At 37.8% G+C, this 25,818-nt stretch overlaps 1 protein-coding gene across 5 annotated transcripts in view; it reads right to left on the reverse strand.

Annotated features, from left to right (window-relative positions):
• ZMYM4 (zinc finger MYM-type containing 4) overlaps positions 1-25,818 on the reverse strand; it is a 135,375-nt gene that overhangs the window by 88,813 nt on the left and 20,744 nt on the right. For 2 of the 5 annotated variants that reach the window (XM_032388127.1, XM_032388090.1), the window contains exon 2: positions 22,355-22,416. The exons of the other annotated variants lie outside the window; for them this stretch is intronic. The gene's annotated coding sequence lies outside the window, so the exon portion shown is untranslated. The remainder of the gene's footprint in view (positions 1-22,354; positions 22,417-25,818) is intronic. 5 annotated transcript variants of the gene reach the window in all.

A 25,818-nucleotide genomic window follows, 5' to 3' on the forward strand; every position in this document is an offset into this window, starting at 1 on the left:
TAAAAATAGTGATACCTACTTCCCAGGATTGCCAGGATGATTAAATGGAAGTACTAAGCATGGTGCTTAGCAAACTATAAATACACAATAAATGCAAGCTATTATTATCACACTACTAAAAGTTATCTTCCCTTGCTTTAAAAATCAGGGTTCACGGGTGGCTCAGTTGGTTAAGCGACTGCCTTCGGCTCAGGTCATGATCCTGGAGTCCCAGGATCGAGTCCCGCATCGGGCTCCTTGCTCAGCAGGGAGTCTGCTTCTCCCTCTGACTTCCCCTCTCTCATGCTCTCTCTCAAATAAATAAACAAAATCTTTAAAAAAAATAAATAAAAATAAATAAAAAATAAAAATCAGGGTTCACTACAACATTTCATTTGTAAAAATATATCCACTGCTTAGAATAAAAGGAAAGCTTCTAGGCAAATGACTCAGCCCCCTGCATTCCAAAAATTAAGCACTGGGGATAAAGTACATTTTTAGTTATAAAACAAAACACTCAAGTTCCCTAACCCTGGAAGGAGGAAAAAAATCCAAATATACTGTGAATTGGTGAGCATTACCACCCACACCCACCTGAAAAGAAAAAAAATTACAATTAGAAATTTCTTGGGCACCTGGGTGGCTCAGTTGGTTAAGCGACTGCCTTCGGCTCAGGTCATGATCCTGGAGTCCCAGGATCGAGTCCCGCATCGGGCTCCCTGCTCGGCAGGGAGTCTGCTTCTCCCTCTGACCCTCCTCCCTCTCATGCTCTCTGTCTCTCATTCTCTCTCTCTCAAATAAATAAATAAAATCTTTAAAAAAAAAAAAAAAAAGAAATTTCTTGGATCCTGGATCAATAAAGATTCTATTTACTGGGGTGCCTGGGTGGCTCAGTTGGTTGAGCGACTACCTTCGGCTCAGGTCATGATCTCCAGGTCCTGGGATAGAGCCTCACATCAGGCTCCCTGCTCAGAGGGGAGGTCTGCTTCTCCCTCTCCCTCTGCCCCTTCCCCCAACTTGTGCACGCTTTCTCTTTCTCTCTCTGTCTCAAATAAGTAAATAAAATCTTTAAAAAAATAAAAATAAGTAATTTAAAGCTTTTTTATAATAAAAACTTGAACATCCAAAGAATGTAACTTTAAAAATTACAAGAATAAGTGTGCCTGGGTAGCTCAGTCGGTTCAGTGTCCAACTCTTGGTTTTGGCTCAGGTCATGATCTCAGGATCCTGGGATCTGGCCCACATCGGGCTCTGCGCTCAGCACAGAGTCTGCTTGTCCCTCTCCCTCCCCCTCTGTGCATGCACATGCTCTCTCACTCTCTCTCAAATAAGATCTTTAAAATAAAAATAAAAATTACAAGAATCTCAAAGATTAAGCAGAAACTTCAAAATGCTTTTTATGCTTGCAACAGACCACTCGAAATTAAATGTCTAATCTCTTTCCTTCAACCCCAAATGGTAATGCTTGTCTTTCCCTATTATTATTCCAATTTAAACATCCCTTACTTATACTTTCAAATTTGTTCATACCAATGATCTTTTTAGTCATTTTATCAAGTTAGAAAATGTAACAAATCTGTTATGGAAAAAACATTTATAAAGGCAGTACTCACTTTGAACTGCAGTGCAGAACCATGAAAAAGACCCTGCAAGCTGAAACTGAGCAATCTCATTAATCAAACGGAAAAAACCCCACAATTGTTCTGTGAACTTTAAAATTTCTATCATAACATTTAAAAACATTTAAGACTTTTTAACTGTCAATTATAAATGCATAGGAAAATGGTAAGTATTCTGTGGTGCTTTACTATTTTATATTTTATAATATTTACTATTTTATAATTTAAAACAGAAGAAACATTGAAAATCAGAGTGTTCTATTTTTTTCTAAAAATACTTACCAAGAGTAGGGAGTTCTTGCCTTCTCATTTTTCTCATATAACTTATGACACAGAATAAGGACGTTTTCTATGCCTTGGCAAACTCTCTTCATCCGTTCGAAGTTTGGTTCAGCTTACAACATTTTACCCCTTTGTCCTTTCAGTCTTGTCAAGTATTTCCAAGAATTTCTTTAATGTGGAATTTTTGCTGGAGTCACTTCCCCTGGAACATCTTCATCCTTTCTATCACAATGACTTTCCTCATTCATGCTGATAAATTCACCTTTACTGTAAGTTCCTTGGGCTTCATTTGAATAATGTTCCTTTTACGACCACTGTTATCTTTCATCACATTGTTATTGATGGGCTTGCATTCCAAAACAGACCTATCCCATATTAAATTGTTGATGATCATAATTACTCGCTCAATTCATCTTTGGAATCTGGGTGTGAAGTTTGCACAACATCCCTATTTGCTCTAGCAGCTTAATCCCTGCTGACTCTGAAAAGAAACCATCCTTCACTGGCAATAAAAAGTTCTTCAGTCTCCTTGTACTAAGTTTTCTTTCATGCAGCAAATAACTTCAACACTAATGAATGTTAGCCAAACTGATTAAGTTCCTATTACAATTTAAACTTAATGATGTTAAAGCGATTTTACCTTGTTTTTTATATTCTTCCAATACAGTTCATACTATACCTTCATACAGGACTAGCTCTTATCCTATCTTCACTTACCTGTCACTGTTTTCAAATCATCTATGACATCCAAATTTTCAAATCTACTGTTATCACTTTTCATTTCTTTGCTGCACTTCCATCTTGGTTGGTCAACTCTCCGCTTTGATTACCCAGTTTTGTAAAATGCCACACAGATTTACCATTAGAAGACAAGGAAGTAACACAACTACATCCTTTGCTGTCTACGCAAGAACTGAATAACAGACACACAGTGACCAATCTCCAACAGACTTTGAGAGGAGTAACATGACTAGTCACTGACCATAATGGACATCTATTAATTACCTACTGATTTGTGAACTGAAGAGCTAGCATAGAAGTTTATGCACTACACAATAACTGAGAGTTCACATACCATAGTAAATGACATCTGAAATGTGTTGTTAAGGGACTGGTATTACTTAACAAAACCGCGGCAAAAGAACTTCAAGCAAAGTGAGGACTGACTACACAAAGAAAAAAGTACTTAGATGTGGAAAATATTTGCTGTCAAATATGTGATAGGTCTCAAAAAAGACCATAAACATCAGTATTTTTCCATTCTAGTCACTGATCTGCTACTAATTTACTAACAGACCTTAAGCAAGAAACTTAACTCTTTGGGGTCTCAAATTCTTCAACCCATATAATTAATGAAATTGGTCTATAACTCTTAAAAGTTCTCTCCAAACTTTGAAACTTGATGCTCACAATTCACTTCAAGTGAGGCATAAACTAAGAACTCAAATTGGTGTAATGGAGAATGAAAACTTGATAAAGATACAATAAAATTAGATCTCATTCTCTCTCCATAAGGGCATTTCCTAACTAACTGATTTTTTAAGACGTTAACAACTCTTCTTTTAAAATGGAATCTTATCAGGGGTGCCTAGGTTGCTCAGTTGGTTAAGGGTCCGACTCCTGGTTTTGGCTCAGGTCATTATCTCATGGGTCTTGGGATCAAGCCCTGTACTGGGCTCCCCACTCAGAGGGGAGGCTGCTTGAAGATTCTCTCCTGCTGCTCCTCCCCCAACTCAAATGTGCTCATGCTCGAGCCCTCTCTCTCTAAAAAAAATAAATCTTTTAAAATAAATAAATAAAAATTTAAAAAGGAATCATATCCATCTACTTTTAACATTTCTATTCATTGCAAAATTTATGTAAAGTTAATTAAAGTAATTATTCCCACTGAAATTACTTTGACAGGAACTAAGAATTAAATAGGCTTGATTTCTCCATCAAAACAAGATTATCAACTTATAGTAGGTACACCTAGCATTTCTGATTCATATTTCATGTGCTGTCAGCATTCTTTATTAGTAATGTTTCTTTTTTTTTTTTTAAGACTTTATTTATTTGACAGCGAGAGCACAAGCAGGAGAAGTAGGCAGAGGGAGAGGGACAAGCAGGCTCCCTACTGAGTAGGGAGCCTGATGTGGGGCTCGAACCCAGGACCCCAGCCAGGATCATGACCTGAGCCAAAAGCAGACACTTAACCAACTGAGTCACCCAGGTGCTCTGGTTTAGAAACGTTTCTTAAATGCTATCAGTTGCTATAAAATGAAGCAACTGAATCAATTTTAAGTTCAGAAATATACTGAACTCAGCCATTAGAAATGTTTTATTAGGGCACCTGGTGGCTCAGTCGGTTAAGCGTCTGCCTTCAACTCAGGTCATGATCCCAGGGTCCTGGGATCGAGTCCCACATTGGGCTCCACACTCAGTGGAGAGCCTGCTTCTCCCTCTCCCTCTGCCCACTGATCCCCCTGCTTGGGCGCTCTCTTCTCTCTCTCACTTTCTCTCTCAAATAAATAAATAAAATCTAAAAAAAAAAAAAAAGAAATGTTTTATTAGGTAGGGCACCTGGGTGGTTCAGTCAGTTAAGTGTCCAACTCTTGATTTCAGCTCAGGTCATGATCTCAGGTTGTGAGATCAAGCCCCACGTCAGACTCCGTGCTTAGGATTCTCTCTCTCTGCCCCTCCCTACCTCTTTAAAAAAAAAAAAAAAAAAAGGTATTATTAGGAGTGCCTGGCTCCCTCAGTCAGCAGACCATGCAACTCCTGATCTCAGAGTTGTGAGTTCAAGCCCCATGTTGGGTACAGAGCTTACTTAAAAAAAAAAAAGTAAAAGTAAAAGTAAATAAATAATACAGCTTTAAAAAAAAAGAAAAAGGAAAGAGCCTAGGTGGCTCAGTCGATTAAGCTTCTGCCTTCAGCTCAGGTCATGATCCAGGGTCATGGGATTGAGCCCTGCGTCAGGCTCCCTGTTCAGCAGGGAGTCTGCTTCTCCCTCTCTCTTTGCCCTTCTCCCCCGCTCATGCTCTCCCCCTCATGCTTGCTCGCTCTCTCTCTCTCTCTCTCAAATAAATAAACAAAATCTAAAAAAAGAAAACAGAAATGTATTATTAAAGATTCACACTTACCAATTAGTGGTTTTGGGAAATGTGGACAACTACATGTAAAAGAATTAAACTGGACCACTATCTTATACCATATTCAAAATGCATTAAAGACTTGAATGTAAGACTTAAAACTACTAGAAGGAAAATAGACAGTAAGCTCTTTGACATCAGTCTCAGCAATATTTTTTTGGGTCAGTCTCCTCAGACAGGGGCAACGAAAGGTAAAATAAATGGATATACATCAAACTAAAAAGCTTTTGCAAAGCAAAGGAAACCATCAACGAAATGAAAAGGCAACCTACCAAATGAGAGAAGATATTTGCAAATCATACATCTGACAAAGAGTCAACATCTAAAATATATATAGGTCTTACACGACCTACTATGAAAAAAGAAAAAATTAAAAAATAGGCAGAAGACATGAATAGATACTTTTTGAAAGAACACATACAGATGGCCAACAGACACATGAAAACATGGTCAACACCACCAATCATCAGGGAAATGCAAATCAAAACCACAATATATCACCACATATCTGTCAGATTTGTTATTACCAAAATACAGAAAATAACAAGTGTTGGCAAGGACACAGAGAAAAAAGAACCCTTGTACACTGTCAGTAGAAATGTAAATGGAAGGGGCACCTGGGTGGCTCAGTGGTTAAGCATCTGCCTTCGGCTCAGGTCATGATCCCAGGGTCCTGGGATCAAGCCCCGCATCGGGCTCCCTGCTCAGTGGGAAACCTGCTTCTCCCTCTCCCACTCCCCCTGCTTGTGTTACCTCTCTCGCTGTGTCTCTCGCTGTGTCTCTGTCAAATAAATAAATAAAAATCTTTAAATAAAAAAAAAAAGAAATGTAATTGGAAGAAAAAAAGAAATGGAAATTGATACAGCCATTATGAAAAAAAGTATGGCGGCTCTTACAAAAATACAAATTCAGAAGAATATATACACCCCTATGTTTATTGCAGCATTATTTACAATAGCCAAATTATGGAGGCAACCTAAGCAGCCATCAATAGATGAATGGATAAAGATGTGGTGTGTGTATGTGTGTATCTATATCTGTATCTATATCTAAATCTATATAGATGAACACAATGGAATATTATTCAGCCATAAAAAAGAATGGAATCTTGCCATTGGCAACAACATAAATGGATATAGAGAGTATAATGCTAAGCAAAATAAGCTAATCAGAGAAAGACAAATACCGTGTGATTTCACAGATACGTGGAACTTAAGAAACAAAATAAATGAAAAAAAAAAGAAAGGGGGAGGGGAAAGCGAGAAGCCAAAAAATAGACTTAACTACAGAGAACAAACAGATGGTTACCAGAAGGGAAGTGGGTGCAGGATGCATAAAATAGGTGAATGGGATTAAGAGTACACTTAATCTTGATAAACACTGAGTAATATATGGAATTGTTGGTCACTACAATGCATACCTGAAATGAATACATTAACTACACTGGAATTAAAATATGGAGGTTCCTCAAAAAATTCAAAGTAGAAATACCATATAATTCAGCAATTCTACTTCTGGGTATTTACCCAAAGAAAATGAGAACACAACTCCAAAGAAATATATGCATGCCTATGTTTACTGCAGCATTATTTACAATAGCCAAGACACGGAAGCAACCTAATGTCCACTGACAGATGAATATGGATAAAGATGTGGGTGTGTGTGTGAATACATTAAATATACACACACATATACACACTGGAATATCACACAGCCATAAAAAGAATGAAATCTTGGGGTGCCTCCATGGCTCAGTCAGCTAAGGGTCTGACTCTTGATTTCAGCTCAGGTCATAATCTCAGGGTCAGGACTGCAGGCTCCGCCCTCAACGTGGAGTCTGCTTGAGATTCTTTCCCCCTCTCTCTCCCCACTCTTAGGCTCTCTCTGTCTCTCTCTCTCCCTAAAATAAATAAATAAATAAATAAATAAATAATCTTTAACCCCTCCCACCCAAAAAAGACTGAAATCCTGTCAACTGTGATAACATGGATGGACCTAAAGGGTATTACACTAAGTGAATTAAGTCAGACAGAAAAAGACAAATACTGTATGATGTGGAATCTAAAAATCAAAACAAACAAAATAAAAGAGAAACAGCCTCACAGATATAGGAAACTGCTGGTTACCAGAGTGGGGAGAGGCTGGAGGGGGGACAAAATACCTGAAGAGGATTAAGAGGTGCAAACTTCTAGGGTAAAAAAAAAAAAAAGAATTCACAGAATGTATCATTTGAGTGTTAAATTTACATTTAATATTTTTATGGAAATAATCTGTTCAGATAGCTATAAAAACCTATTAAAAATAAAAGAAATAAAAGTCAAAATCTATTACCAAATACAGAGTATAGATTTTTAGTCACTGCTGTGAAAACAGCTTCAAACAAAATCATATTCAATTGTGAAAAACTATCACCTTAAAATGACTTCTTTCATGACTTCTTTTCATAACAACTCAGAGGAAAATTAAGCTATCTAGACTTAAAATGGAAAAAGTCATTTGGAATAAGTGGATAATATCTCCCTTTCAATGTGAACGTACAGAATGCTATATTTACCCTTACACATGAACTTATGAAGGAGGAAAACATGTGTTCCCATGATTCTTTATAATAAGTCTGGAACAATTAAACTGCACTTTTATCACCAAGTTTAATACTCCAACATAATGTATAAATTTGTTATAAGTTTGGAAAACCAGAAACATTTATAATAAAATCTATGATTAAAAAAATAAATAAAATTCAAAAAAATCTATGTACTCAAAGCAAAGATTTTCAGTGCTTCCTAAAATCTACAGCAAATATGAACTTGTAAATTACAAAACTTACAATTTCTTCAATTATTTAAGGTAAAAATAAAAACCTCATAACCCTGACTTTGATCAAGAGGCAAAGTGCCAGAAACCAAAAAGACAAAAATTAATCCAAAGAAATCCCCAAAATCATATATACTGACAAAAAGTTGAAGAGCCAACTGATATCTAGCTTCAAAATATCTATGAAATAAAGACAGAAAGCAAAGATTACTCAGCCTGTAAAGATCTGCAACCATGTAGGAAACATTTAAAAAAGAAGAAAAACCCAGAAATAGTTGTTCCTTAGGGGTCCCATGACCGTTTCAGGAGTTACCAAAGTGAAAACTATTTTTGCCATAATACTAAGACATTATTTGTATTTTTACTGTGTTGACATTTGCACTAAGGGTGCAAAACCAATTCTGGCCCCTCAGGCAGGGGCACCCTACTATACTAGTAGTCACTGTATTCATCACTGTCCAATAATGACTGTCGTGGATATATATTGAGACAAAATACAATTTAAGTATTTAAAATTTCTTAAGAGTGTGTGTCTTGTAGAAGTAACCAAAAATCAAAAAGTACTTCTATTTAAAGAATAACTTAAAAGCAAGCCCAGTCAGTTCAGTCTTAATTGTAATTAAAATATTTATTCCCTTAGAGATACCCCATTAACTTTTTTGATCATGGAAGACAGTATCAAAATCTAAATTCTGTGATTTTTTTTCCAAACTACAATTAATGTATAGTAGTGAGATTGTATGTAATTGTATTTTAGTATAACATTTAATACATTACACAAGATAATATAGGTAGAGGCCAGAAAGATCAAACTTAAAATGTCACTAAAAAATAGGGATACCTAGGGGTGCCTGGGTGGCTCATTCGGTTAAGCGTTTGATTCTTCATTTCGGATTAGGTCATGATCTCAGGGTTGTGAGACTGAGCCCCATGTTGGGCTCTGTGCTGTGAGTGGAGCCTGCTTAGATTTCTCTCTCTCCCGATCCCTCAGGCCCTCCCTTCTCTCTCTCTCCCTCTCTCTAATAAAAATAAAATAAAATAAAACATAGGGGCACTTGGCTGACTCAGTCAGTAAAGCATAAAACTCTTGATCTCAGGGTTGTGAGTTTCAAATCCCACACTGGGTGTAGAGATTACCTGAAAAAAATAAAAGCTTAAAAAAAATTGTCACTAAAAAATAATTCGTAACTAAATTTTCATAGTTCTTAGTTTTCAACCTGATTTATAGCGTCATGTTACATTAACCCCAGATAATCTAACATACCAACAAACAGGAAAGCAATTAAAAAATATCTAACAAATATGAAAATTTAGTATTCCTGGATCATGTACTTTATACAAGAGGTATTCATCTTTTTGAATGAACATTTTACTGAATACATACATGCCATCTCTTTCTAAAGGACAGGAAAAGGCATAATACATATAAATTAGTTATAAGCAATCTAGTAAATTGCTTTCCTAGGTATAGAAACTGGATACACTCAAATATATATCTCTAAATGCTTAACTGATGAAATGTTAACTGCCATTTTAGAATTATTTAAAGATTAGCTGCTCATTTTCTTAAAGGATCCACACAGACCTGAAACATACTTCTTGAAACCAAGAATAGACCAATTATATATATCTAAATTGCACATATATATATACATAAGAATTGATATATACAATCTGAATCATAAATAGTTCTACAATATTCAAATTCTTAAATAATCATGTATCACTTTAATAAGCAGAAAATAAAATTTTAAGCCTTGATAAATTATATGTACATTTAATATATAACTTTTTTTTTTTTTTTTTTAAGATTTTTATTTATATGGGGCGCCTGGGTGGCTCAGTTGTTAAGCGTCTGCCTTCGGCTCAGGTCATGATCCTGGGATCCTGGGATTGAGCCCTGCATCGGGCTCCCTGCTCCGGGCTCCCTGCTCCGCGGGGAAGCCTGCTTCTTCTCCCCCTGATTGTGTTCCTGCTCTCGCTATCTCTCTCTGTCAAATAAATAAATAAGATTTTATTTATTTGACAGAGAGAGACACAGTGAGAGAGGGAACACAAGCAGAGTGGGAGAGGGAGAAGCAGGCTTCCCCGCAGAGCAGGGAGCCTGATGCAGGGCTCGATCCCAGGACCCCAGGATCATGACCTGAGCCGAAGGCAGACGCTTAACGACTGAGCCACCCAGGCGCCCCTAACATACATTTTTAATGTAACTTTTTAAAAAGGAAATGGCAACAAGTGATAATATAGTAAAGCTTTTTTATCGTAAGCACACACACACACCTTTCTTTAAAAGATTTTATTTATTTGAGATAGAGAGAGAGAAAGCATGAGCAGGGGGGAAGGGTAGAGGGAGAAGCAAACTCCCCGCTGAGTGGGGAGCCCGATGTGCAACTCGATCCCAGGACCCTGGGATCATGACCTGATCACAAAGCAGACACTTAACCAACTGAGCCACCCAGGCACCCCCACACACATCTTCTTTACAAATCTCCTAACCTTTAGAATTGTTCCTGTGCCTTTGAAACACAGGATGGACATCAATTGCCACATTATTTTCAACAATGAAATATTAGAAAAAAGTCCCTCTACAGAGAAATGATTAAATGATTTATTAATACACATTATACTATGGAATTCTATGCAGACTTTACAAAGAATAAGGTAGAAAGTTCTGGAGATGGTGGTGATCTTTGCACAACAATATGAATATATACTTAATACCTCTGAACTATAAACTTAATAATGATTAAAATGGCAGATGTTGGGGCACCTGGGTGACTCAGTCAGTTAAGCGTCCGACTCTTGATTTCAGCTCAGGTCATGATCTCAGAGTCATGAGATCGAGCCCTACGTCAGGCTTTGCACAGAGTCTGCTTGAGATTCCCTTTCTCCCTTTCCCTCTGTCCATCACTCTCGTGCTCTTTCTCTAAAATAAATCAATAACTCTTAAAAAAAAAAAAAAACAACTGGGCGCCTGGGTGGCTCAGTCCTTAAGCGTCTGCCTTCGGCTCAGGTCATGGTCCCAGGGTCCTGGGATCGAGTCCCACATCGGGCTCCTTGCTCAGCGGGAAGCCTGCTTCTCCCTCTCCCACTCCCCCTGCTTGTGTCCCCTCTCTCGCTGTGTCTCTCTCTGTCGAATAAATGAATAAAATCTTAAAAAAAAAAAAAAAGCTAATAGACAAAGTCGCAACAAAAAAATAGAATCAAGAACCAGACTGAAATTTTAGAACTGAAAAATCAGAACACCAAAGAAGAAAAAGGAAAAAATCAATGAATGGTTACCAAGGGCTGGGGTCATGGGATAATGGGTAGTTAATTTAACAGGTACATAGTTCAGTCTGGATGATGAAATGGTCTTCTTTTTTTTAAGATTTTATTTATTTATTTGAGAGAGAGTATGAACAGGGAGAGGGGCAGGAGAAGCAGACTCCCTGCTAAGCAGGGAGCCAGACATGGGGCTTGATCCCAGGACCCTGGGATCATGACCTGAGCTGAAGGCAGAAACTTAACTGACTGAGCCACCCAGGCACCCCTGAAATAGTCTTTGAGATGACAGTGGCTCTATAATAATTGGAAGCGATTAATGCCAATAAACTATGCACTTAAAAAAGGTCAAAGTGAATTTTATGTTATGTATATTTTACAATAAAAAAAAAAAGGTGGGGCACCTGGGTAGCTCAGTCAGTTAAGCATCTGCCTTCAACTCAGGTCATGATCCCAGAGTCCTGGGATCGAGCCCCACGTCAGGCTCCCTTCTCAGCGTGGAGGCTGCTTCTCCCTCTCCTCCCTGTTTGTGCTCTCTGTTGCTATCTCTGTCTCTGTCTCTCTCTCTCAAATAAATAAAATCTTTTAAAAAAAATGGTAATAAACTAAAGAAAACTCAGTCATGGGTTCAAGAGCAAAACAGAGATAGAGAGGAAAGAATTGTGAAAATACAGTAATAGAAACTACCTAATCTGAACAAGAGAAAAAAAATATTTAAAAAAAAAATGAGGGACACCTGGGTGGCAAAGTTGGTTGAGCCCCAGCTCTTAGTTTCAGCTCAGGTTGTGATCACACATTGGGCTCCATGCTTGGTGCAGAATCTGCTTGAGATTCTTTCTCTCTGCCCCTCCCACTCATGCTCTCTCTCTAAAATAAATAAATAAATCTCAAAAAAAGAAAATGAACAGAGCCTCAGAAACCCACATGACAATATCAAAAAGAGTAACATTCATGTAAGCAGAGTCCCAAAAGGAGAGAAAAACTGTAGTGTGGAAAAAGTACTTAAAGAAATAATGGCCAAAAACTTTCCAAATTTGAAAAAAAGATACATATCTGCAAATACAAGCTAAGCAAATTCCCAAATAGGATAAATCTAAAGACATCCAAAACAAGGTACTCATAATGAAACTGCTGAAAACTAAAGACAAAGAAAAAATCTTTAAAACAGCCAGAGAAAAATGACATATTACTTATCATTGCAGGTTTCTCATCAGAAATCTTGGATGCCAAAAGAAAGGAAAAAACATTTTTTTTAAGATTTTCTTTCTTTCTTTATTTGAGAGAGAGAATTTGCGAGAGCACGTGCAAGTGGGGCAAGGAAGAGGACAGGGATAAGCCAACTCCATACTGAGGGCACAGCCCAACACAAAGGTCGATCCCATGACCCTGAGATCATGACCTGAGCCAAAATCAAGAGCCAGACGCCCAACTGACTGAGCCACCCAGGTGCCCCAGAAGAAAACACTTTTAAAGTGCTGAAAGAAATGTCAACCCACACAGCTACATACAATGAAAGTACCCTTTAATGAGCATTTGAAATTTTGAATATTCTAAATTTTCTTATATTTTTTGTATAAAAAACCTTTCTTAAAGTTAAAGAATTGGTAACTATGTAAATAAATATAACTATTTATAAATACAATCCATTCTTATACCCTTTAGTTATTTTATATGTCTGACAGCTGAATGTAAAAACATTATATGATACAGATTTGTTATGTATATATGAGATGACAACAACATAAAGGGAAAGGGTAAAACAACCTATACGGTGGGATCCAAAGTTCCAAGAAGTGATAAAGTATTGATTCTAAGAAGCCAGTCTCAAAATGTTAAAAATACCATGAGTCCATTTATGACATTCTCAAAAAGACAAAACTACAGTGACAGAAAATAAAACTGTGGTTGCCAGTGGTTAGGAGGGAATGGAGAATATGACAACAAAGGGATAACATGTAGGAATTTCTTGGAGCAACAGAATTGTTATTAATCCTATTTGTGGTGGTGCTTATAGGAATCTATACTTGTGTTTATATACAACTATACACCAAACATGAACAAAAGAATTTAAGCTACCATGTGTTCATCTCTAAAATAAAATACACATACGCATGCAAGATAAATATACACATAATTATAAATACACTGAGTAGTAATATTACAAGAGTTTTATCTTTATACTTTAAATCTTTCAAATCATCTACAATGACTGCTGTCTTTAGAATAAAAATAAAATATTCAAAAATAACCACAATATACTTAATTAAGCTAAAAATATGCCACTCCAATACAGTTCTCTAATAGTACTATGTGGAAATGAGTAAATGAGAACATTGTGAGTATTCTGAGATTTCCAAGTGTAAAGTTAATCATAATAGCAGGCAGCTGCAATCCCCTTCCCCAATTCTCTCTCACAACCAATCTCTCTCAAAATTTACTAACAAATACAGTTGACCCTTGAACAACATGGGGGTTGGGGCACTGACCCCGCCCCCAGTCAAAAATCCACAGATAGGGGCACCTGGGTGGCTCAGTTTGTTAAAAGCATCCAACTCTTGGTTTCGGTTTGGGTCATGATCTTATGGGCTGTGGGATGGAGCCTTACATGGGCTCCTTGCTCAGCAGGGAGTCTGCCTGAAAGATTCTCTCCCTCTGCTCCTACTCCCACACGTGCTCTCTCTCAAAACAGATAAAGCTTAAAACACACACACACACACACACACACACACACACCCCTTCTGACTCCCCAAAAACTTAACTACGAATAGCTGACTATACTGCAAGCCTTACAGAAAACATTAACAGTCCATTAATACATATTTTGTATATTAAATGTATTATATACTATATTCTTACAGTGAAGTAAGCTAGATAAAACATTACTAAGAAAAGGAGGAAAAGAAATTACATTTACAGTACTGTACAGTGTTATCAGATAAAATCTGAGTATAGGGCACCCGAGTGGCTCAGTTAAGCAACTGCCTTTGGCTCAGATCACGATCCTAGGGTCGTGGGATCAAGTTTGCATCAGGCTCCCTACTCTGTGAGTGTCTGCTTCTCCCTCTGCCCCTCCCCCCCACTCATGCGCTTGCACTCGCATGCTCTCTCCCTCAAAAATAAATAAAATCTTACAAAAAAAAAATCTGAGTATAAGTGGACCCACGAAGTTCAAACCCATGTTGTTCAAAGGTCAACTTTATTGAGATTCTGAGATGATGGAAGAGTAGGAAAGCACCAGGATTCTGTCTCCCCATCTAGACAACAATGACACAGGCATAATCTATCTTATATAACTGTTTTTGGAACTCTAGAGTATTTGAACATTGAAAGCATGCAACTTCTAGGGGGTAGGTTTGGAAGGGAAATTTTGGGTCAATTTCAGCTCTTAGCAGGGTAGCAGCTATCCATCCTCCATCTCCAACTACAGGGCAGGCAGCTGAACATACCTTCCAGAAGCAGCTTGTGAGAGCTAGGGTGGGCAAAAATGATCTGGTCCTCCAAGTATTGGGGATCTGTGCCCTAATTCCTCATTGCTGCTTCTGATCACAGTGGCCATTTTGGTTGCACCAACCCCCATTGCTACAGGCCCCTCCCCTTCTGCCCAGTATCCTTCCCCTCCCTTTCATTTTTTTTCTTCTGTCCCCTTTGGGAGCCAAACATTAAAAAGAGTAGGACATTCAAAAGCAACTGCACATACAGAAGAAATTAGAAACTCACCATCCATATCCAGGGAAAAGCAGTGACTGAGAAAAAACCTGAGAAGAACTTAAATTGACACCTTAGGCTGATCCTAACTACAAAGACAGTCTACAACAATCAAAATAACAAAATATTTTTTAAAATTCTGAAGAAGGGGAGATTCTGATTTTCAGAATTACCATATTATTAGATTGAAATGTCCAGTTTTCAACAACAAAAAAAATCACAAATAACAGGAAAACACGGCCCATACAAAGGAAAAACATAAACAGGAACTATTCCTGAAAAAGACCTGATGGTAGACCTACTAAACAAAGACATGAGAATAACTGTCTTAAAGATGCTCAAAGAAGGGACGCCTGGGTGGCTCAGTCAGTTAAGCGTCTGCCCGGGCTCCCTGCTCGGCGGGAAGCCTGCTTCTCCCTCTCCTACTCCCCCTGCTTGTGTTCCCTCTCTTGCTGTGTCTTTCTCTGTCAAATAAATAAATAAATGAAATCTTTAAAAAAAAAAAAAAGATGCTCAAAGAAGTAAAGGAAGATATACAGAAAGTCAAGAAAACAATGTATAAACAAAGTAGAGGGGCGTCTGAGTGGCTCAGTCAGTTAAACATCTTACTTCGGCTCAGGTCGTGATCCCAGAGTCCTGGGATCAAACCCCATGTTGGGAGCCTGAGTGGGGAGCCTGAGTGGGGAGCCTGCTTCTCCCTCTCCCTCTGCCACCTGCTTGTGCCTTCTCTCTCTCTCTCTCTCTCTGTGTCAAGTGGATAAAATCTTTTCAAAAAATGTAAATTCCTCATAATCTGAAATAAAAGATGTAATATAGATATAAAAAATAATAATAATAAACAAAGTAGAAATATCAATAGATAAAAAAAAGCCTATAAGGCAACCAAAAAGAAATTCTGGAGATGAAAAGTACAGTAACTGAAATGAAAAATTCACTAGAGAGATTTAAAGACAGATAGGAGCAGGCAGAAGAAATAATCAGCAAACTTGAAGATAGGACAATGAAAATTACCAAGTTTAAGGAACAAAAAGAAAAATGACAGAAACAAAATTAACAGAGGTACCCGAGGGACACAAACAAGCAGACCAACATACACACCGTGGGAGTCCCAGAAGAAGAGAGAAAGGGGCAGGGAGAATATTTTTAAAAAATAATAAACTGAAAACTTCCCCAAACTTGATGAAAGACATGAATATAAATATCCACGAAGCTCAACAAACCTCACATAAGACGAATTCAAAGAAATTCACACAGACACTTTGGATAGCCACAGACAAAGAATCTTGGAAGTAGCAAGAAAGCAATGATTCATATAAAATGGATCCTCAAGAAATATATGCGCAGGTTTCTCATCAGAAATGCTGGAAGCCAAAAACCAGTGAGCTAATATATTCAAAGTACTAAAAGAAGAAATAATCAGGGGTGCCTGGGTGGCTCAGTCAGTTAAGCATCTGCCTTCAACTCAGGTCTTGATCCCAGAGTCCTGGGATCGAGCCCCGTGTTGGGCTCCCTGCTCAGCAGGGAGCCTGCTTCACCCTCTCCCTCTGCCCCTTCCCCCTGCTCATTTTCTCTCTCTCTCATAAATAAGTAAAATCTTAAAAAAAAAAAAAAAAAAAGTCAAACAAGATTCCAATATCTGGCAAAACTGTCCCTCAAAAGTTAGGGAGAAATTAAGACATTCTCAGATAAAGAATGCTCAAGGGTGTCCAGCAGTGTGAAATGAAAAGACAGTAAACAGTAATTCAAAGCCATATGAAGAAATGAGGATCTCAATGAAGGTAAATACATGGCAACTGTAAAAGCTAGTACTGGAGCACCTGGGTGGCTCAATTGTTTAAGCATCTGCCTTCAGCTCAGGTCATGATCTCAGGCTCCTTGCTCAGTGGGGAGTCTTCCTCTCCCTCTGCCACTTCCTCTGCCCCCTCCCCGATTCATAAGCTCTCTCTCTCTAATAAATAAATAAATAAAATCTTTCCCAAAAAATCAAAAAATAAAAGCTAGTATTATTCTAACTTTGTTTTGTAATTCCAAATGTTGTTTTCTACAGGATTTAAAAGACTAATGCAATCTAAAGAACGCCTACCTCGTGTTTTGGGGCATACAATGTATAAAGATTTAAGTCTGTGATATCAATAACCAAAGGGGTAGGGTTGGAGTTGTAAAAAAGCGGTTACTCTGTTATTGACGTTAAGCTGGTATAAATTCAAATTAGTGTTATAACTTTCAGATGTTAAATGCAATCCCCAGGGTAACCACAAAGACTATAGCTCTAGAATATACAGAGTATAAAATGAGAAAGGAGTTTAAACATCTCACTACAAAAAATATCTAACAAAAAAGTAATGCATGAAATGAGGAACAAAAAAGCTATAAAACATATAGAAAACAATTAGCAAAATGACAGAAGTCCCTCCTTATCAGTAATTAAAGTTCTTAAAACTCTCCAATCAAAACATAGATCAGCAGAATTAATAAAAAGACATAATCCAGGGATGCCTGGGTGGCTCAGTTGGTTAAACGTCTGCCTTTGGCTCAGGTCATGATCCCAGGGTCCTGGGATCGAGTCCCATACTGGGCTCCTTGCTCAGTGGGGAGCCTGCTTCTCCCTCTGCCTACTCTCCCCCTGCTTGTGCTCTCTAGCGCACGCTCTCTCTCTCTCTGATAAATAAATGAAATCTTTAAAAACAAAACAAAAAAAGGCATAATCCAACTATATGCTGTCTTCAAGAGAATCACTTTAGATCCAAAGATAGATAAGATGAAAGTAAAAGAACAGGAAAAGATATTCCATGCAAATACTAACCAAAAGAGAGCAGGGCTGGCTACACTAACATTATTCAAGATAGCCTAAACCTCAAAGGTTGCCAAGTGACATTATATATGAATAAAACAGTCTGATACAGCAAGATATAGCAAATATAAACATTTACATACCTAATGACAAACCATCAAAATATATTAAATATATTAAGCTAAAACTGACAGAATTAAGGACAAAAATAGTTCTACAATAATTAGATACTTCAATACCCCACTCTCAATATTGGATAGAACAACCATACAGGAGACAGATAAGAAAATGAAGAATTTAACAACACAATAAACCAACTAGACCTAATAGACATATACAAAACACTCTACCGAATGACATCAGCATATACATTCTTTTCAAGTGCATGTGGGATATTTTCCAGGACAGACCATATGTTAGGCCACAATTAAGTCTCAACAGACTGGACTGCCTGGGTGGCGCAGTCGGTTAAGTGTCTGACTCTTGGTTTCAGTTCAGGTCGTGATCTCAGGGTCATAGGATCGAGCCCCGAGTAGGGCTCTTGTGCTCAGCGTGAAGTCTGGTTGAGAGTCTCTCTCCCTCTCTCTGCCCCTCCCACTCATGCTCACTCCCCCTTGCTTTCTCTAAAATAAATAAATATTTAAAAAGAAAAAAAGGTCTCGGGGCGCCTGGGTGGCTCAGTTGGTTAAGAAACTGCCTTCGGCTCGGGTCATGATCCCAGGGTCCTGGGATCGAGCCCCACATCGGGCTCCTTGCTCGGTGGGGAGCCTGCTTCTCCCTCTGCCTGCTTACTCTGCCTATCTGTGCTCGCTCTCTGTCAAATAAATAAATTTAAAAAATCTTTAAAAAAAAAGTCTCAACAGACTTAAAAACACAGATATCATACAAAATATCCTCTCCAACCACAACAGGATGAAGTTAAAAATCAGTAATAGAAGTAAAATGGGAAAATTCACAAATTTGTGTAAATTAACACCCTCTTAAGCAAGCAAAGGACCAAAAAAGAAATCACAAGGCAAATTAGAAAATACTTGAGACAAATGAAAGCAAAAATACAACATAACAAAACTTATGGGATGCAGCAAAAGCAATGCTAAGGAAAAAATTTACAGCTATAACACTTACCTACCATAAATAAAGAAGAGGGAAAATAAAGAAGATCTCCTATCAACAATGTAACATTACAACTTATGGAACTAGAAAAATAACAAACTAAACCCAAAGCAGGCAGCGGAAAGGAAATAAAAAAGATTGTATCAGAAATTATAAAAACAGAGAACAGAAAAAGAACAAAGAAAAATTAATGGAACCAAAAGCTGGTATTTTTAAATATCAACAAAATTGGTAAAACTTTAGCTCTGTAGAGACTAAGAAAAAAGAGAAGAAAACGCTTGAATTACTAAAATAAAAAACAAAAGTGGAGACATTACTGGTTCTACAGAAATGAATAGAACTATAATAGAGTACTATGAATAATTTTACACCACCAAATTGGATAACCTAGATGAAATGGACAATTTCCTAGAAACACAAAACCTACCAAAACTAAATTATGAAGAAATAGGGGCACCTGGGTGGCTCAGTCAGTTAAGCATCTGACTTCAGCGCAAGTCATGATCTCAGGGTCCTGGGATCGAACCCCTCGTGGGGCTCTGCGTTCAGAAGGGAGTCTGCCTGTCCCTGTCCCTCCCCCTCGGCCTCTCCCCCTCCCCCTGCTCATTCTCTCTCTCTCTCTCTCTCAAATAAATAAATCCTTAAATAAATAAAAAGATAATGAAGAAATAGAAAGCCTGAATAGACCTGTAACTAGTAAGAAGACTGAATCAGTAAACAAAACTCTCTGAAAAAGAAAAGTCCTGGACTTGATAGCTTCACTGGCACTACAAAATAAAGAAAAATACCAATCTTTCTCAAACTTACAACCCATGATCAAGTAGAATTTATTTCTAGAATGCAAGGATGTTTCAACATATGAAAATGAATCAACACAATACACATTAACAGAATGAAGGGAAAAAAAATACATGATTGTCTCACAACTGATGCAGAAAAAGCATGTGACAAAATATAACACCCTCTCATGATAAAAACACTAACATGGTACAACACAGATGCAACTTGAGGACATTATACTAAACGAAATAGAGACAGAAAGTAGAATGGTAGTTGCCAAAGATTGGGGGTAGGTGGGAATATGGATTATCACTTAATGGGTATAGTGTTTCAATTTTACAAGAGAAGTGCAGATGGTTGCACAACATTACAAACGTATTTATTATCACTAAACTGTACACTTATAAGATGGTAAGTTTATGTATTTTCTACAACTATTTTATTTTTTAAGATGGTAAGTTTATGTATTTTCTACAACTATTTTATTTATCTCTTTCCCCCTTAGGGTTACTTCTCTGTTACTGGTTAAGAGGCAAAATAAAGGATTTTTCAGATGTACCTTCTTCAGATGGAAGAATTCATCACCACCAAACAAATACTGAAGGTATATTTGTCAAGAAAAAAATGGTACCACATGGAAATCAGGGTCTACCCAAAAGAATGAAGAGTATAGAAATGTAAATATCTGAATGTAGCAATTATAAATATATTGCCTCTCAACTCCAAATCCACTTCTCTCTACCCTGCTTTGTGATAATGAAGCTGGTCCCTATAAACATTTCTCTGCCAGCTGACAAAATGTTAACCTTTGTCAGCAGATGGCACTGGATGAATACTCCAGACAGAAGTGAGTTCTCTTCCCATTAGTGTACCCTAATCTGCTGGTTTCAGTGGAGGACAGAGGTGTGCAAAAGATCCAATGACCCTCTCCCCAGGCACCAATTTCCCATCAAGTCTCAGTGACACATACACAACCCCATGGGTAGTTTCCCAGAAAATTCTGTCAGCACCCCTGAGGGCAGCTCATCAAGTTTCAGCAGCACTCCTACAGGCCAGACACTTCCCAGAGAATTATGCCACGGTCCCAGCTGGCTTCACAGCCAGGTTCAGAAAAAAGCTGCCTAGTGACTTTTCTCAGCACCCCAAAAGGGGGTTTCCTGCTTGACAGCAAAAATCTGCGGCACCTCAAACTTCTCCATCATCCAGTGTAACCCAACCCTCTTCAACAAGATCTGAATTTCAGCCTTGAAGTTAGAAAATGGGGCATCTTCCAAATCTGTTCTATCCCTGCTACTGTGCCTCAGCCCTAGAAGTAGCAGCTGCTCCCTCTACCTACTACTGTGTATGCTTTAAAGTTCTCTTTCCCCCTTAGGGTTACTTCTCTGTTACTGGTTAATAATTCTTTATATTAAACTTACCCTGTTCAAATTACTGTGTGGTTTCTGACATCTGACTGATATAGAATTGATACTGGTAGTGGTCACAGTAAACAGACCTACAAAGATGGGATCTGGATATTGGCTTGGTTGTGCCCTCTGGCTTACACAGGAAATAGGATACTAGTAATCCCTGGCATGCAGTGGCATCGCAATTATCAAGCTATGGTTGATGTGGTTGACTGTGATAAAGTGCCAACTGAAGCAAGTGCCTTGGGACCCCAAGTGGCTGTTGTACTTAACTGTTAAGGCAGCAGTGATAACTATAAGGTCTGTTACATGAGATGGATTCTCTGTGTGCTCTTGAACAAGTACACAGGAAAACAAGTTCAAATCCATGAACTATCAGATTAAATCACAGTCTGAAAAAAACCACTTTTATGCGGTATTAAAAAAATCTCTTAATTCTTATAACTACAGGTTGATATTGCTAAAAATCAAAGGCAAAATTTTATTGTGCAAATAGCTGAATGATAACATTAGATGAATTCATAGTCTCACCAAGTTTCTCATGTGAAAGTAAGAGCAATGACTAGGAAAATATATGGGACCCTGAAACTTGAAATGGGAACATGTGGTTGAATCAGAATGAAAAAAATAATTTCAAACCTCCAGTGGCACTAACCTGTATCTAAAGACAGAAACTTTCCTTTGCTTGAAAGTCCTGTGGTATCGTATGTTCAGCAAATGACTTGAAGGAGGATGCTCATTCTCCTCAAGACCAACTACAATCAACCCTATTGACACTAGACCCCTAACTAGGTTCAAATTTCAGCATGTTATAGAGGAACAGGTACACAGAGGACCCAAGAGAAAACAGCTTATACACTAAAAAATGCCAAAATTGTGTTAATATGTAAAGGAAAAAACCTGGGGGATGTGTGTTGAAAACAGATGCTAATACAGGTATTAGACCAAGGAGGTTAGAATTCATTAATATGAGTGAGCTTCTACAGATTCTGAATTTGATGTGATAACTTGTGCAGCTGAAGCTGCTGAAGCTCTAATAGCACACTTGTTGACGGAAACATACTCAACAATATAGCTGTAATCATTAAGGAAATGCAAATCAAAATTATTCTAACAATGACAATGAATATTTAATGAGGTTAAGATACTAAAGTTTCACTGGCATTATGTGGAAGAGGATATCCAAAGGCTCAGGGAGACAGGAATATTAAGTGGATTTATCCTCTGCAAACTATACACCTACTACCCAACTGCATTCCCTGAGAAGGCCCAGAAGACACTATAATTAGTGAGGGAAGCACCACATATTGGAAAGCTGTGTGCCTGCTCTCTTTTTTAAGTCAGTTATGACTGCAGGGAATTTCACCACTGAGGTGGGTTCCCTGATTTCACTGAGGATGATGGGATCCCAAAACAGCAGAGGCCAAGGGGCAGCACTTCACTCCAGAGATAAGGGCAGCAGGGACGTACCGGCAATCAGAATGCTTTGGCCCGCAGGGATCTTTGGCAGTGGCTAATTGATCACGATGTTCCTAGGAATGAAATAGATGGGCAGTTTAATCTATATAACAGAAAATGTCTAAATCTGGTGGCCCAAACCGATTTGAGTCATCACAGTGAAGTCACAGACATTTGCCCAGTTTCCAGACCTGGTCAAGTCACAGACCCAAGGCCTCTTGTGATGGAGGAGAGACTGAGTCCACCTGAAGGAGGGCTCTGCACCATTACCACAAGTACACACCATAATCTTTCTCCAAGCCTTCCCAAAAAGGGACTACAGCCATAAGGTAGAACAGTGGTTTTCAAGCAGGGGCAATTCTGCCCCCCAAATCTAGAAAATCTGGCGATATCTGGAGGTATTTTTGGTTATCACAACTGGGGAGCTGTACTGACATCTAGTGGGTAGAGGCCAGGGATGCTGTGAAACATCCAACAATGTACACTACAGTCACTACATCAGCTTAAAAGACCCTCTCTATTTAGTTATCTCCCTGATCGCATCTCCTACCACTCACTACCTTGCTCACCCACCTTCAACTACCAACTCTTTGCTGTTCATAAAATATACACAGCATTCACCTGCCTTACAACCATTAGCCTTGTTGTTACCTCTACCTGGGATTTTCCTACTCTTAGATACCCACATGATGGCTTTCTCATTTCCTTCAGATTTCTGCTTAAATGACCCTATTTAAAATGGCAATGCCCCTTCCACCATAGCACAATGTATCCTCTTTCTCTGCTTTATGTTTCTCTATAGTAGTGTTCCATTTTAAATGCTCTACATTCATTATTTAACAGTTCTCTCTCCCATCAACAGAATATAAACTCTGTAAGAACAGAAATGCTCTCCATTTTATTCATTACTGTATCCTCAGTTCCTACAATGGTTCCTTGTACATAACAGACACTCAAACATTTGTTGAATGGAAGCATGAATTGTGACTGGATGGAAATTAGGGATGCGGAGCCCTGAGGAATTCTAAGATGACTCCTAAAGTGGTTATCTGCTTTTATCTGCCCAGTACCCCATTCTTCTGAAAAGTCACTTCTGATCATCAGATAGTTCCAACACTTTTGCTCTTTAAAAATGTGACAATATTTTCAATGTAGGCAAATCTATTATTCTTTTGAATTATCTTTTTTTTGGTTCATGCTCAAAAAGGCATTCCCCGTATCAAGATGTTTGTTATATTTACCTATATTTCCTTTGGGGAATGGTTTTTTTTGTTTTGTTTTGTTTTGTTTTTGAAGATTTTACTTATTTGGACAGAGAGAGAGAGAACACAAGCAGGGGGAGCAGCAGGCAGAGGGAGAGGGAGAAGCAGGCTCTGGGACATGGGATCATGGCCCGAGCCGAAGGCAGTCGCTTAATCAACTGAGCCACCCAGGTGCCCCATCCTTTGGGGAATAGTTTCATTTTCTTATATCCATATATTCAATCCCTATAAATTTGTTTTGGTATCTGGAGGAAAAGATCTAACTTTATTTTTTGCCCAAATGACCAGGAAACTGTCCAAACACAATTTAAAGAATAACTTTATTCTATATATTCTTATATATAGACATGAATCTCTTTATTTGTAAAAATTTAAGTGTTCCTATAACAGTATTATATTCAAGATCCTGTAGAACAAGGTACCCACCATTCCCCTACTCCTCCACTCTCCCATTCTTCTTCTTCTTCTTTTTTTTAAAGATTTTATTTATTTATTTGACAGAGAGAGAGACAGCGAGAGCAGGAACACAAGCAGGGGGAGCAGGAGAGGGAGAAGCAGGCCTACCGCCGAGCAGGGAGCCCGATGTGGGGCTCGATCCCAGGACCCTGGGATCACGACCTGAGCCAAAGGCAGACGCTTAACGAATGAGCCACCCAGGCGCCCCTCCCATTAGTCTTCTAATTCAAAACTGTTTTGGCTAGCTTTCACATAGTTATAAATCCTAATGAACTTCATCAGTTTTCTCAAAGTCTACCCTCCTCACCATCAAAAAGAAAAAGAAAAAGAAAATCCTGTTGGGTTACTGACTGATACAATATTAATGTTATGGGACGTGTATTTTTATTATATTGGATTTTCCGATCCAGGAATATGGCATATCACTTATTTTTTTTAAGAGCCATCAAAGCATAATGGTTACAGATTCTTTGGAGTTTGGAGTCACACAGCCTGAGGGGGTTCCAATCCCATTATTCCTTATTCTAGCACCTATATACCTTTGACAAGGTACTTTACCTCTCTGTTACCCTCAGGCATAACACTATTATAAAGTCATTTTCTGGAGTCAAGACATGTACTTAAAACAATGCTCATAAAGATTAGTTGTTGTAACTATTATTATTATTATTAATTACCATGTCCTTAGGTAAACTCTTGTCAAGTCTCATATTTATTAGTTTTATCCCAAGGAATTTAGTTTTGTATTACTTTGTGAATCAATCTTTTATTTTCCAACTACTTATCGTCAAAGTTATTAAATTTTATAGGATTTTTAAAAATATTTTAATATTGTAACTAGACATTTTACTATCCCGTTATAATCCTAGTACATTTTTCTTCTTTTCCGCCAGATTGCTTTCATTTTTGAAGTTTTACTTCTGAGCCCTAAAATATTTTCTACTGATACTCTTGAGATTGCCAGGCAAATAAATGTATCATCAGAAAAAATAATCATAATTTTGTTCTCCAACTTTCCAAGATTTACAACTCTCGTTTCTTTTCCTCATCTAACTATATTGTGCCCTAGAACTTCCGGAACAGTAATAAATAATTATGATAATAGCAGGCATCCTTCCTAAATTTCAAGGATGACTGTTGGATTCTAACACGTTTTATTATGTGAAAGACCCTCTATTCTTAGTTTTATAAAAAGAGATTTTATTAATAGAAAATGAATATTAAATATATCAAGGTCTTTATTAGCATCTTGATGTAAGATCTTTTCTATTTTGGCAAATATTATTAAAAACATGAAAATGGATATTCCTCAATGGTACAAAGAAAAATTAGAAACTTGGGCTGTTCTTTGACATTAATGGCCATTTCTTAAATGGTATTGGCCTTTCCAGGTTTTCTACCTCTTGAATCAATTTTAGTAACTTATTTCAGAAAATCTTCCACTTCATCTAAAGGACTGAGTTAATTATACCTCAAAAAGTCCAACATATTACCCCCAAACTATTTATGGTTATTATAGCTTTTCTTCTCCTTAACACTATTTGTTTTCCTTTCTTTTCCTCAATTAGACTTGTCAGTAACTTGTTTACTCTATTGGTCACTTCACAAGGAATCAGCTCCTACTTTTATCAGTCCATACATTTTCTACTTAATTCATTTTTTCCCACACTTTATTTTCAACTTTATTAATTCCCTTGTGCTTTCCTCAGGTTTATTTCATTGTTCTAACACATACAGTTAAATAGCAATTCTTTTCTT

This window comes from Phoca vitulina, unplaced genomic scaffold (genome assembly GCF_004348235.1).
Source record: "Phoca vitulina isolate PV1807 unplaced genomic scaffold, GSC_HSeal_1.0 scaffold2, whole genome shotgun sequence".
Lineage (NCBI taxonomy): Eukaryota > Metazoa > Chordata > Mammalia > Carnivora > Phocidae > Phoca > Phoca vitulina.